Below are 13,221 nucleotides of genomic sequence, written 5' to 3' on the forward strand. Positions count from 1 at the left end.
TAGCCATCAACATATAAGCACTAGCAAGACCCAAAGTGTAAAAAGGTTCCATATTGAACTCAAAATTGAAAAGGTCTAGAAGTTGAAAGATTCCCATTTCTTAAGTTAGACTTACATTACACAGCCCAAATTAAGAAACAGCAGGACAATCTGTTTCAAGTATTGTTGTCTTTTCCAATCCCCCGTTAATTTTCTCAGCTGTCCTTGGGAGGAATGATAACAATTCTCTCTTGAAGAATTAAGTCCTTGTTGTGCTTCTCTAGTCGATAAGAATACTTTTCTATACAGAGATGCTTTTAGATGGTGATTTCATAGCTGTAAGTACAATACACTATTAACCATCTAGCATCCTTATGCTGCAAATGTATAACTAATTATAGCACGTACCACAATTAAATATTTCGCACATATATCTCCCTTGCACTCATCTCAGGGAACAACAGTATAAACTCATCTTTCCGAAAGACCAAGATATATAATAAATAAGAGAATACTTTTACGGGTGATTATCATCATTAATTTCAAAAAGATGTTATACTGTATATGTGTGTAAGTAAGTGTACTGCCTTCAAGTCGATTCCGACTTATGGCGACCCTATGAAGAGGGTTTTCATGAGACTGAGAGGCAGTGACTGGCCCAATGTCACCCAGTGAGCTTCATGGCTACGTGGGGATTCAAACCCTGGTCTCCCAGGTCCTAGTCCAACACTCTAACCACTACACCACACTGGCTTATCCTATGCTGTATGTAGGATAAGCTAAACTTGTCAGTGAGTCCATTTAAACCAAAAATCTAAAATGTAACACAATATGCAGATTTTGGCCTTTGTCACAAGACATATGGATCAATTCTCTAGTGAAATATTTTACCTCTTCTGGAGTATATAATCTATAAATTGCGTAGTTGATGGTGTTGGTACAAATATAACATACATCAATAGATTGACACTTAGTGAAACTGTTCAATCTGAATTTCCTTCCATCTTTAGGATGAATGTGCTGTTTTATCTGTAATGCTTGTGAGCAGCATGAACATTTGCCACGTTTCAAATCTCCCCTAGAGATGGATCTAATCCTGTAACTACGTAAATCAGAACGGACCACCTTCCCTTGAATAATGGCTGCTCTGCATTGCACTGTAAGTGGAATTCTTCATGACTCCCTGGTCTATAGCTGTTGCAAATCAGGAGACCTCCCAAAGCCTCTTTGCAAAGTTTTCACTTTTCCCTTCGGGTGAGGGGAAGGGGCTTTGTTAACATTCACTAACACTTACTGTGTAGTAGCGTTTGCAGAAAATAACGTCTGGGCGCTACAGGCACTCAGACAAACCCAGCACAGTGTGATGGGATAGCCCAAATAATGGCTTAAAATGTGCAAAGAGTGTGCTAAAATCATTTACATAAGCTTAGAATGGCTTCGCTTGTAGTTTAGTAGTGCACAGAGGAAAAAAGGTCTCTTCTGAAAATGGGTTTCTTAAACCCTCCCTTCTAGACAAAGCATTGTTTTCTTATAAAGCAGAGTACGGTACAAGATACAGTGTCTGAGCAGAAAGGCAATATGTTACATTAACATTTGGATTGCGGTCTCCACCTATTTACCCTTTTAATACAACAGTTATTTTCAGTTGGGTTCTGCTGAAGTTGATTCCTTTGATTCAAAGGTTGCCACTTCTCGAGTAGTGCTTTCCATTCAATGTTGAAAGATCCCTTCTGCGTCCCAGGCGTTGCCAGCCTGGATGGGCCCACGTGTGTCAGTCAGGAAGAGTGATGAAACCAGTCAGTGTGTGAGTAATGGCGTTCAGAGACCTACTTTCAATCCCTCCTCACTTAAAGTGGTGTCTTGGCCTTTCAGAGATCAGGGGGAGGGTAGGAAGGAGGTAGGAGTGATGTCATGTCTGAAATCGAAGGTGTCAGACAGACACGGCTCTGGTGCTTTCTCTTGTTATTAAAGCTATAGACAGAAGCTGTGCGCCTCATTAAACTAACTGCTCTTTCTAAGAACTTTCCTCTGCTCTAGCGCTAAATAAGCACAGCTTCACAATTCCAAGACATTGACTTGGCATCCGGGTCCTCCCCAAGTCAGTTTAAGTAGGCCTGGATTCAACGTGTAAACAAAGGCTCCGCCTCAGTTCTAACTGTTGAACTTCCCACCTGAAGCGCCTCCCAGCGCAGGGTGAAGGTGGTTTAATCTCAGCTTCCCTCTCCGACTGAAGGGGGCTGCTAGATGTCCGTTCGGCTGTGGGAAGCTGGGCAGCACTCAGCTGGGAAACATCTGAAGTGCAAAGCTGAGTGTCTGGTGTGGGCGCCATGGGCATGTTCAGTTGGGCCAGGCGGTGCTTCAATAGGGGAGTCTGGGGCTGAGCTGTCAAAGACAGGGGTTGAGTCGCCCTGTGAGTCCACCCCTCTGCTTGCTCCCTCTCCGGGTTCCTCATCATGTTTCGCCCTCCTCTATCCGCCCTCTCCCAGCCTGGCTCATGACAAGTGATAACACCAGTTAGTGTGTAAGTAACGGGGGCATTCAAGATCTGCTTTCACTCTCCTCACTCACTGTGGGGTGTCTTGGCCTTGCCAAGAGAGGAAAGGAAAAGGGTCCCCTCCCGGATTTGGATGGATCAGCTGAACAGGTCTCCTATGAGCCCTCCCCTGCAGCCCTGGGAAAACCCTTCAGCCAAATGCAGAAAGGGGAAGGGGATTCATGAGATTTCAGAGGGGGGCACTGTGACGCCCTTCCCTGGTTCTCCCTGTCAGGTTCCTACCTGCGCGTGGCTACTGCCTGTCACTAGGCACCACCAGGGACTCCACCAGTCCGGACTGTCCTTTATTTTATTTTTTCTCTCCCCGCTCTAGCACAGATCTCAACAGATCCCCCTGCTAGGCAACCACCAGTCACGTCCTAATACTAGTATTCCCAGAGACTCTGAATACTGGTATTGTTATTCTCTTCACCGCTGCCACCATTTGTTACAGTTTCCCTTCAGCCGTGGTCATTACCTTACCCTCCCTTCTGGTCTGTGAAACCCCAGCCAAGGATCAGGCCTTTGGTAAACCAAATTAAGTATTTATTAAAGATAACAAAGCTAACAAGATTAACAAGATTTCTTCTTAAGGCACATAAGCATATGGTTTTACTCAATACTAATCCGAACTCCACCCCCCCTCCTTCTCCACTCTCTCCTGGCAAACAACTCTCTCAAACCCCACCAAGCAATCCACTCTTTCTCTTCTCCCCCCAGATTCCACTCTCCCTCTTCCTTTTATACGTTCAGCCATTTTAAACACTCAGCCAATCATCTAGCATTCTACTGCCCATTCACTCCCCCTCCTCTTTCACTCCACTTACCATGTATCTTCTAAACAATAACACTTACCATATATACATTAATGTAGGAACATCACATTTCCCCCCCCTTAAAACAACGGCAGAGTATTATTCCTGTTCCAGGATTTATACGTCGCGTTAACAAATAAAAGTCTCTATGGGGAAAATGTCTTTCTTTGTTCCTCAGTCTGGTCACGTCACTGCAGTCCCAGCCACTTGCCTGGAAAGTCCATCGGCCAGTACATTGTCCTTGCCTTTTATGAACTGGAAGTCCACTTGATAGTCCTGTAGGGCCCAGGACCACCTCTGCAGCATAGTGTTATGGTTTTTCATAGTCTGCAACCATAACAGGGCCCGATGATCCGTAGTCACTGTGAATCTTCGTCCCCACACGTATGGGCGCAACTTGTTCAGTCCCCACACGACCGCTAGGCACTCCTTCTGGACCGACGAATAGTTTTTCTCCCTCGGCGTCAGCTTGCGACTCAGGTACGCCACTGGATGTCTGGTGCCTTCTCTCTCCTGTAGCAAGACGACTCCCAGCGCCAGGTCCGACGCATCTGTAGCCACGATGAATGGTTTCTCATAGTCTGGTGCTATTAATATGGGTCCTTGGCACAAGGCTTGCTTCAGTAGATCAAAAGCCTTCTGACATTCATCCGTCCATACCACACGCTCAGAACACTTCTTCTTTGTTAATTCATGCAAGGGGGTTGCTATTTCCCTAAAATTTCTCACAAACTTCCTATAAAATCCAGCCACACCCAGAAATGCCCTTACTTGTTTTTTGGTTAAGGGGATCGGCCACGCTTGTATTGCCTCCACCTTGCTCCATAAGGGGGTGATTTTCCCACTCCCCACCTTATGTCCTAAATAGATTACTTCCTTTAGTCCAAACTGGCATTTCTTAGCTTTTATTGTGAGGCCTGCTTTTCTTAAGGCCTCCAATACTGTTGTCAGGTGTTGGACATGCTCAGGCACCGACTTGCTAAAAATGGCCACGTCATCGATATAGGCCACTGCAAAATCTGACATGCCTCGCAACTCAGTATTGATTAGCCTCTGAAATGAACTTGGTGAGTTCCTTAGTCCCATGGGTAAGGTCACAAACTCATATAACCCATCTGGTGTACTGAAGGCAGTTTTGGCTCTGGATTGCTCGTCTAGTTCCATTTGCCAAAATCCTTTACAGAGATCTAGTGTAGAGATAATGGTTGCTGCCCCCAATAACTCTAACATTGCGTCTACCCTAGGCATAGGATACGCATCTGGGACAGTAATTTTATTGATTAGCCGATAATCAATGCAAAACCTTGTCGTTCCATCTTTTTTCGGAACCAGGACAATACTTGAGGCCCAGGGACTGATGGATTCCCTGATCACTCCTAATTCCAGCATATCTTCCACCTCCCTTTTGATCTCATTCAAAACTTTCCCATTCACACGGTACGGAACAGATCTGATTGGGGCATGATCTCCAGTATCAATGGAATGTATAACTATACTGGTTCGGCCAGGTTTGTTGCTAAAGAGATTCCTATAGGTTTTCAAAACTCTCAGAATCTCTTCTTTTACTTCCTCCTTCACCTCCTCTGACCATTCCACTTGATCTACCCCTCCTTTGTCTTTGCTTTCCTGTACCAAATCTGGAAGTTCAGGCCCACTTCCCTCAGGGAATAAGGTAACTTGCAACACCTGTACATCCCTGATATGGTAAGGCTTTAACATATTTACATGAACCACTTTGCTTTTGTTTAATTGGTCTGTGGTGATTACATACGTCACTGTGTCAAGCCTTTCTCTGATGGTATATGGTCCTTCCCAGTTAGCCTGTAATTTGTCATGTTTCCTGGGTATGAACGCCATAACCATATCTCCCACATCATACACACGTTCTCTGGCTGTTCTGTCATACCAGTAACGTTGCTTCTCCTGTGCTTGACCCAAATTCTCTTTCACCACTTCCATCATTTGTTTCACTGGTTCACATTCATCCTTTCTCTCAGCAGGCATCCACAGTCTATATAAAATCCCATTCTCACACACAACTTGATTCCTCAGTTTGTCAATGAAAGGAATCTGTTGGGTCAGAGCTTGTTCCTTTATCTGCTTCAAACTTATATCTTTATGCAGCTCTTCCCTGAATTGCTCTGCTTCTTTCTTATCAGCGACCACTTGATACAGTTTGTCTCCTTCAGCAGGCCTGCTAGTGGTTGTTATGGCGACCTGAGGCTCGCTAACAGTTTCCACCCTGTTTGCTTCAGCCCCCCTTAACATGGCTTCTTTTTCTCTGCCCATTTGCTGTCTGGTCACTACATAGATCTTTCCTCGGGCTCCCATTACATATCTTCCCAGTATTACTGGTTCTTGTTGCTGGGCATTAATGCCTACTTTATATCGGCCCTCTCGGCCTCTCCAAGTCATTTCCACCAGGGCCACAGGCAAACTTTCTGGTTGACCCCTCACTCCTTGGATAGTCACAGTTTCCTGAGGTAATATTACCTCAGATTTTATTAAATCTGGCCTCAGTAATGTCTGAGCGGCACCAGTATCAAGCAATGCCCAATAATTTGCCCCCTGTACACTCACTTCCTCTCTCAGACTTGAATCAAGGTCTGTTACTTCTGTTCAGTTTATCTGGCAGAACTGAACCTTTTTCGCTGTTTCTAAAGCCTTGGGCTCTGTTTTCACTGCCCTTGTCTGAGCAGGATTACTAATGGGGTTGGCAACCTCACATTGAAAATGTAGGTGCCCCGGTCTACCACATTTGTAGCATAATTTCTCCTCACTTTTAGGGTACACAGATCCACTCTGGGGTGTCCTGTGCCCTTCAGATTTTACTGGAGGACTCACTCGCTGTGGTACCACATCCCTTCTGCCAGCGTTATATGGTCTGGGTTTAAAATCTCTTGATGTTTTCCCCACCCAGCCAGTTCTGTCGGAGGCGAAGTGATCCGCCATCTCTACGGGCTCCTGCACCGATGTAGGGGAACGGTCTTTGACCAGGAGCCTTATTTCTGGTGGTAACTGATGGTATAATTGATCCAATATCATGAGGTTTTTCACCTCCTCCACAGACTGAGCTTTTGCACTTGTCAGCCATTTCCCAAATATGTCCATCAGTTTTGCCCCCAGCTCCACGAAAGACCTCCCTGTCTGTATCTGGCAGTTTCTGAAAAGCTTTCTAAAATAATCAGGCCCCAGTCTGAATCTTTTAAACACTGCTTCTTTGAATTCAGCATAGGTGACGGGCCTGTCTGAGGGGAAATATTGGTATACCTCAGCCAATTCCCCTTTAATCAGGTTTGATAAATACTGCATGTATTTATCTTCAGGTAGCCCCCACAACTGAGCTGCTTTTTCAAAGGTGCTGAGGTAAATTTGAGGATCTTGACCAGGCTCATAGACAGCAAAGTCCTTTGGAGTAATTTTTATTTTTGCTCCATCTGTCTTTCCTTGTCTCCTCAGAGTGAAATTTCTCTCTATCAAATTTTAACTTTTCTACTTGTAATTCAGCATCCAATGCTCGTTGCTTCTCCCTCTCCTCAAACCCCAATCTCATTCTCTCAATTTCCAACTCACTCTGTTTTTCCTTCTCTGCACCTTCCATCCTCAATCTCTCAGCTTCTAACTCTCGCTGTTTATCTTTTTCCTCAGCCTCAAAGACCCGCTGCTTTTCTTTCTCATCAGCCTCCCTCCTCAATCTCTCAGCTTCCAACTCTCTCTGCTTGTCTTTCCCATCAGCTTCCATCCTCAACTTCTCTCTCAAATACTCTATATAAGCGGGATTGCTTAAATATCCTTCTGGGGTCTCTTCCCTGACAGGTTGTTTTTGCTGGGCAGTTGCAAATCCTATAAGAGCTACCCTCAATTCATCTACCCCTTTACCCTCGTGAGGTAAATTGAATGTTATGCACTTCTCCACCAGCTCCTCTCTTTTCATTTTTATGTATTCAGCCAAGGTGTTTGAGTTCACTCACTCTTTGCCACACACTCTTTGCCAGTCACTCTCACAAGTAATCTTGTTTTGTTATTTCTGTTTGCCACACCACTGGTAGGGATTCTCTAGTATTCGTATCTGGATTCTCTGTTGTTCGTATCCCACCGTTACTGCCACCACATGTGACGCCCTTCCCTGGTTCTCCTTGTCAGGTTCCTACCTGCGCATGGCTACTGCCTGTCACTAGGCACCACCAGGGACTCCACCAGTCCGGACTGTCCTTTATTTTATTTTTTCTCTCCCCGCTATAGCACAGATCTCAACAGATCCCCCTGCTAGGCAACCACCAGTCACGTCCTAATACTAGTATTCCCAGAGACTCTGAATACTGGTATTGTTATTCTCTTCACCGCTGCCACCATTTGTTACAGTTTCCCTTCAGCCGTGGTCATTACCTTACCCTCCCTTCTGGTCTGTGAAACCCCAGCCAAGGATCAGGCCTTTGGTAAACCAAATTAAGTATTAAAGATAACAAAGCTAACAAGATTAACAAGATTTCTTAAGGCACATAAGCATATGGTTTTACTCAATACTAATCCGAACTCCACCCCCCCTCCTTCTCCACTCTCTCCTGGCAAACAACTCTCTCAAACCCCACCAAGCAATCCACTCTTTCTCTTCTCCCCCCAGATTCCACTCTCCCTCTTCCTTTTATACGTTCAGCCATTTTAAACACTCAGCCAATCATCTAGCATTCTACTGCCCATTCACTCCCCCTCCTCTTTCACCCCACTTACCATGTATCTTCTAAACAATAACACTTACCATATATACATTAATTTAGGAACATCACAGGCACCGATGCCGCGCTTGGGGCAAACAGCACTTTCTTTCACTCAAGTTAAGATCCTGGCAGGAAGGGGCTTTGGGGTACACAGAGCCCCCCCAAATTCCCTTCCTCTCTAGGAATCAAGTTCTGGTCATTCAACACACTGAGGTCTGGTACACTGATTCTGTATAGGAAAGCTCCACTTCCCACCCAAAACTACTCCCATCAAACAGCATTCATTTGCAATATGATCCCTGCCCCCAAGATTTTACTCAGTGGACCAAGGCCTTGCCTATTTTTTTCTTCGCCCATCGGTTGTTAAGCAGATTCCTCAGCCAGATAAAAACACCCCACCTCTCCACCCAGCTGCAGTCTACCACCATTATTTGCATATCTCATTAAGTACAATTCATTTTCAAGAGGAGGGGGAAGGAAGCTCTGCTCCCTGATGGTGGATGTTGTGATGGGGGATCCTGACAGGGTCAGCTCAACATGGGCCACCTCCTTACAGGGTGAAGTTCTCCCTTGCTATGGCTCCAGACTTTTCTCTGCCTTCACCAACAGGGGCTGCAATCATAAGGAGTCTCCTAATTTCCTCCTCACTCCCCTTTCTTACACTTCCTCCTCTGCATCCTCCCCCGCAACTCTGGGACTCCCCTTCGCCCAAATGCCCAACGGGGGAGGGGAGGCTGACCAGACCCCAGAAGGGGCCACCGATGCAGCAGCCCTTGGGGGAGAGACAGGGGGACAGTGCTGCTGTTCCCCAAGGAAAGAGCCAGGCCGGAAGTGACTTCAGAGGGAGAGGAACCACATTGCCTTTGGTGAGCATGGATTCCCCTCCAACCACTTCCTCTATCCTTCCTCCCTAGCAGTCTGGTTTCCTTTATTTTAACCCTTATGAAATCAGGCAGACGGATGATCGCTCAAAGCGGGAGCCAAGGAGGAAAGAGGCCTTGCAGAGAACAGGAAGATGGGGAGCTCCTGTCCTATACCGAGTCAGAGCACTGGGGTCCATCTAGGTCACTGCTGCCTGCACTGGCTGGCAGCAGCTCTCCACGGTTTCAGACAAGGAGTCTCTCCGAGAGCTACCTGGAGATGCCACTGGCGATTGAACCTGCAACCTTCTGCATGCAAAGCAGCTGCTCCACCCACTTGTGCTTGTAGTTGAAGCTTTCTCCAAATTCCAAGCAGTGTTATAGTGCTGATATCCCCAGTGTGAATTTTTGATGGACAGCAAGATTTTCCTTATAGCTGAAGCTCTTTCCACATGATAAGCCTTTATATGGTCATTCCCGAATGTGAATTCTTTGATGGGAAGCAAGCTTACTTTTCCAGCTAAGGCCCTTCCTTTCATATGACTTCTTATCAGTGTGAATTTTTTGATGGGCAGTGAGACAGGAATTTGTATTGATGCTCATTCCACATTCCAGGCATTTATGTGGTTTTGCCCCAGTCTGCCTAGGTCCATCCGGAGCGAGGCAGCGCTAGTTCCCGCCAATTTCCCCTCCTGCCCAGTTCACTGTGGAAAAACAAACATCAGAGAGCTCCACTAGCAAAGCCCTCACGGCTGGTCTTCAACCTGTACAGCATTTCTTATTAATATTCTTATTAATATTATTATTGTTGTTGTGCTGCGAGTCATGCCTTTCCCCACCAACATGCTGGCTGGAGTTTACAAAGGAGGAGAAATCACTTCAGGTGTGTGTGTATATATATCCTCCTCCTCCTCCGCCCTGCATGCAATTCAACCTCTACCAGCGTCCCTCCTGCTCAGTACAGGAAAGCTGGCTGAGGCGGGGGAAATAACGCCGGTGGGCAGAGGTGCTGCTGCTGCACTGGGAGGCGGAAGGCTTTGCTCTCTCGGGGAGCAGCCGCTGTTGGTGCTACAGGCACTCGCAAGCAGTTCTGTGCAGGTGGCAACAGTGACGGGGAAAGAGGCCTTTTGAAAGTCATGCAGTCGGCTGCGGAAACAGAGGGACCCGGGTGGGATGCACATCCCCAAAAAGAAAGGGACGAGGAGCCTGCACAGCCCATGACAACTACTCCACTGTTGTGGGTGGGTTGAGAGGCCTTCTTCCTCTGCTCATCCTTACAGGGTCAGCTTGCTTGCCGTGAGTGAGTGGGGCAGTGGCAGCAGCTGTTCAGCAGTGTGGGCCCCTCCCAAGACCCAGCCTGGTCTCCTCTCTCTCTCTGGAGTGACTTTACTCCTTAGCTACTTAAAAACCTGAAATGACAGGGGCGTTCAGCACAAGGCTATCTTTTTTTCCCTAAACCACATACAAACTTACTTCTTTAAAACAATGAAAGTTGTCTTGGCTACCTGCTGGTCCTTCTAGAAACAGACCCTTTTGTCCTACCTGTTGAAGGCCCAGGCGCTTAGGTGTCCAAATATCTTCTCCCTCCACATTACTGGGTTGTGCTTGATGGGATGTATTCAACCCTGAGTGTTGTTCTCTCCCCTTCATTAGTACTTCTTCCCAGACCACCATAAGGTCTTGAAACTTAAGGTCCATTGTGGGCATGAATTTATTTTGTTAAAAAATACAAGGTTTTCAAAATAACAGATTTGCACAAAAGAGTCGTAAAACTAATATGTGGGTTGCACCCAACTTCCACCTCAGAGTGGATCCTTTAAAATTAATGGACATGACAAACTCAGGCCCCTTCATATTAATAGTTCACAGCTCTTTCTGGTTCCACCTCAGCTAAAGAGAATGCAACCAGCAGCACCAACCAGGGAGCAGCGGATGGAATTTGTATTTTTATTTTAGGATTTTCCCAAGATTGGGAAAATCAGAATTCACTCTACAAAGAAAGGGGGGATGGGTTCTGGGTGAGGGCAGTGTAGTGTGAAAAGAGAAGGGAGGCCAGGATCACACAGGGGAAGGTCAGGATCTGTTCTCTAACATCCCACAGTGCACGGGCGTTGGGGGATGCTACTGAAGGTCTCTGCAGGCCTCCAAAACACTCACAGGCAACAGGTCAGCCACCCCTTGTTCTACACTCATAATATGGTTTCCCCATTGCTGAAATCTTTCATGACAATAAAGACTTGTGCTACATCTGAAGCTCTTTTTATGTTCCAAGCAGTTCTATGGTTTCTCCCCTGTGTGAATTCTTTGATGCAAAGTGAGAGAGGAATTTCTAGTAAAGCCCTTTCCACATTCCAGGCATTCATATGGCTTCTCCCCAGTGTGAATACTTTGATGAGCAGTGAGTTGGTTTTTCCTACGGAAGCTCTTTCCACATTCTAAGCACTTGTATGGTTTCTCCCCAGTGTGAATTCTTTCATGGGCAGTGAGTTGCTGTTTCCAACTGAAGCACTTTCCACATTCTAAGCAGTTATATGGTTTCTCCCCAGTGTGAATTCTTTCATGGGCAGTGAGTTGCTGTTTCCAACTGAAGCTCTTTCCACATTCTAAGCACTTATATGGTTTCTCCCCAGTGTGAGTTCTCTGATGGGAAGTGAGTAGACATTTCCATCTGAAGCTCTTTCCACATTCCAAGCATTTATACAGTTTCTCCCCAGTGTGATTACTTTGATGGGGAGTGAGTTGGTTTTTCCTACGGAAGCTCTTTCCACATTCTAAGCACTAATATGGTTTCTCCCCAGTGTGAGTTCTCTGATGGAAAGTGAGTGCTTGTTTCCTGCTGAAGCTCTTTCCACATTCCAAGCACTTAAAAGGTTTCTCCCCCGTGTGAATTCTTTGATGGAAAGTCAGATGTATCTTCTGATGGAAGCTCTTTCCACATTCCAAGCACTTAAAAGGTTTCTCCCCCGTGTGAATTCTTTGATGGCAAGTCAGATGTGTCTTCTGATGGAAGCTCTTTCCACATTCCAAGCACTTAAAAGGTTTCTCCCCCGTGTGAATTCTTTGATGGAAAGTCAGATGTGTCTTCTGATGGAAGCTCTTTCCACATTCCAAGCACTTAAAAGGTTTCTCTCCAGTGTGAATTCTTTGATGGCAAGTCAGATTTCTCTTCTGACGGAAGCTCTTTCCACAATCTAGGCATTTATATGGTTTCTGCCCGGTGTGAATTTTTTGGTGGGCAGTGAGTAAGTGTTTCCAGCGGAACCTCTTTCCACATTCCAAGCACTTAAAAGGTTTCTCCCCCGTGTGAATTCTTTGATGGCAAGTCAGATGTGTCCTCCGACGAAAACTCTTTCCACATTCCAAGCACTTATATGGTTTCTCTCCAGTGTGAATTCTTTGATGGCAAGTCAGATTTCTCTTCTGATGGAAGTTCTTTCCACAATCTAGGCATTTATATGGTTTCTGCCCGGTGTGAATTTTTTGGTGGGCAGTGAGTAAGTGTTTCCAGTGGAAGCTCTTGCTACATTCTAAGCACTTATATGGTTTCTCACCAGTGTGAATTCTTTGATGGGCAGTGAGTTGCTGTTTCCTGCGGAAGCTCTTTCCACATTCTAGGCACTTATATGGTTTCTCCCCCGTGTGAATTCTTTGATGGCAAGTCAGATGTGTCTTCCGACGAAAGCTCTTTCCACATTCTAAGCACTCACATGGTTTCTCACCAGTGTGCATTCTTTGATGCAAAATGAGACTTGCCTTGCAGCTAAACCTCCTTTCACATTCCAAACATTGATATGCTTTCTCCCTTTTCTGGTTTTTGTAGTGGGCTTTTTTACACTTTCTTTTAGAATTCAGACTTTTCGAACAATGAAGATATTTATTTCTTCTCATTCTTTGATCTGTTTTTTCTTGGATGGCAGTTTTATGGTAGCCACTGCCGTAAGAAGCGCAAGATTTATTCCTCCTTTTCTCTTCTGCTTCAGGATTCCTTCTCTGCTCTTCCTTGTTTTCAGATCTGTCTCTTTCCTGTCTCTCTTTTCCACAAAGATCTCCCTTCCTCTTGGCTTTCCATTCCTCACCTTCTGCAAAGAAGAGAGAACCTGATAAGACCATGAGGGAAGAAATGGATCCTCAAATCACTGAACAATCCCAAATAACTTTTGTGATAAAGGAAGAATTGACAGGACTTAGATGAAAGACGGATCTTTCTCCCGGTTGAACAGTCTCTGTTGTCTGGCATTCACTGACAATTGGAGTGATACGGATTGTTGGATTTGGACCACGGTGATCTGGGTTCAGCTCCCAGTCAGAGGTTAATCCCA

At 45.7% G+C, this 13,221-nt stretch overlaps 1 protein-coding gene and 1 pseudogene across 1 annotated transcript in view; both read right to left on the reverse strand.

Annotated features, from left to right (window-relative positions):
• Nucleotides 1-13,221, reverse strand: part of LOC133381454 (uncharacterized) — an 86,846-nt gene that overhangs the window by 45,065 nt on the left and 28,560 nt on the right. The gene's annotated exons all lie outside the window — the stretch shown is intronic.
• LOC133381475 (zinc finger protein 208-like) overlaps nucleotides 10,596-13,221 on the reverse strand; it is a 41,985-nt pseudogene continuing 39,359 nt past the window's right edge.

Source organism: Rhineura floridana, chromosome 3 (assembly GCF_030035675.1).
Source record: "Rhineura floridana isolate rRhiFlo1 chromosome 3, rRhiFlo1.hap2, whole genome shotgun sequence".
Taxonomy (NCBI): domain Eukaryota; kingdom Metazoa; phylum Chordata; class Lepidosauria; order Squamata; family Rhineuridae; genus Rhineura; species Rhineura floridana.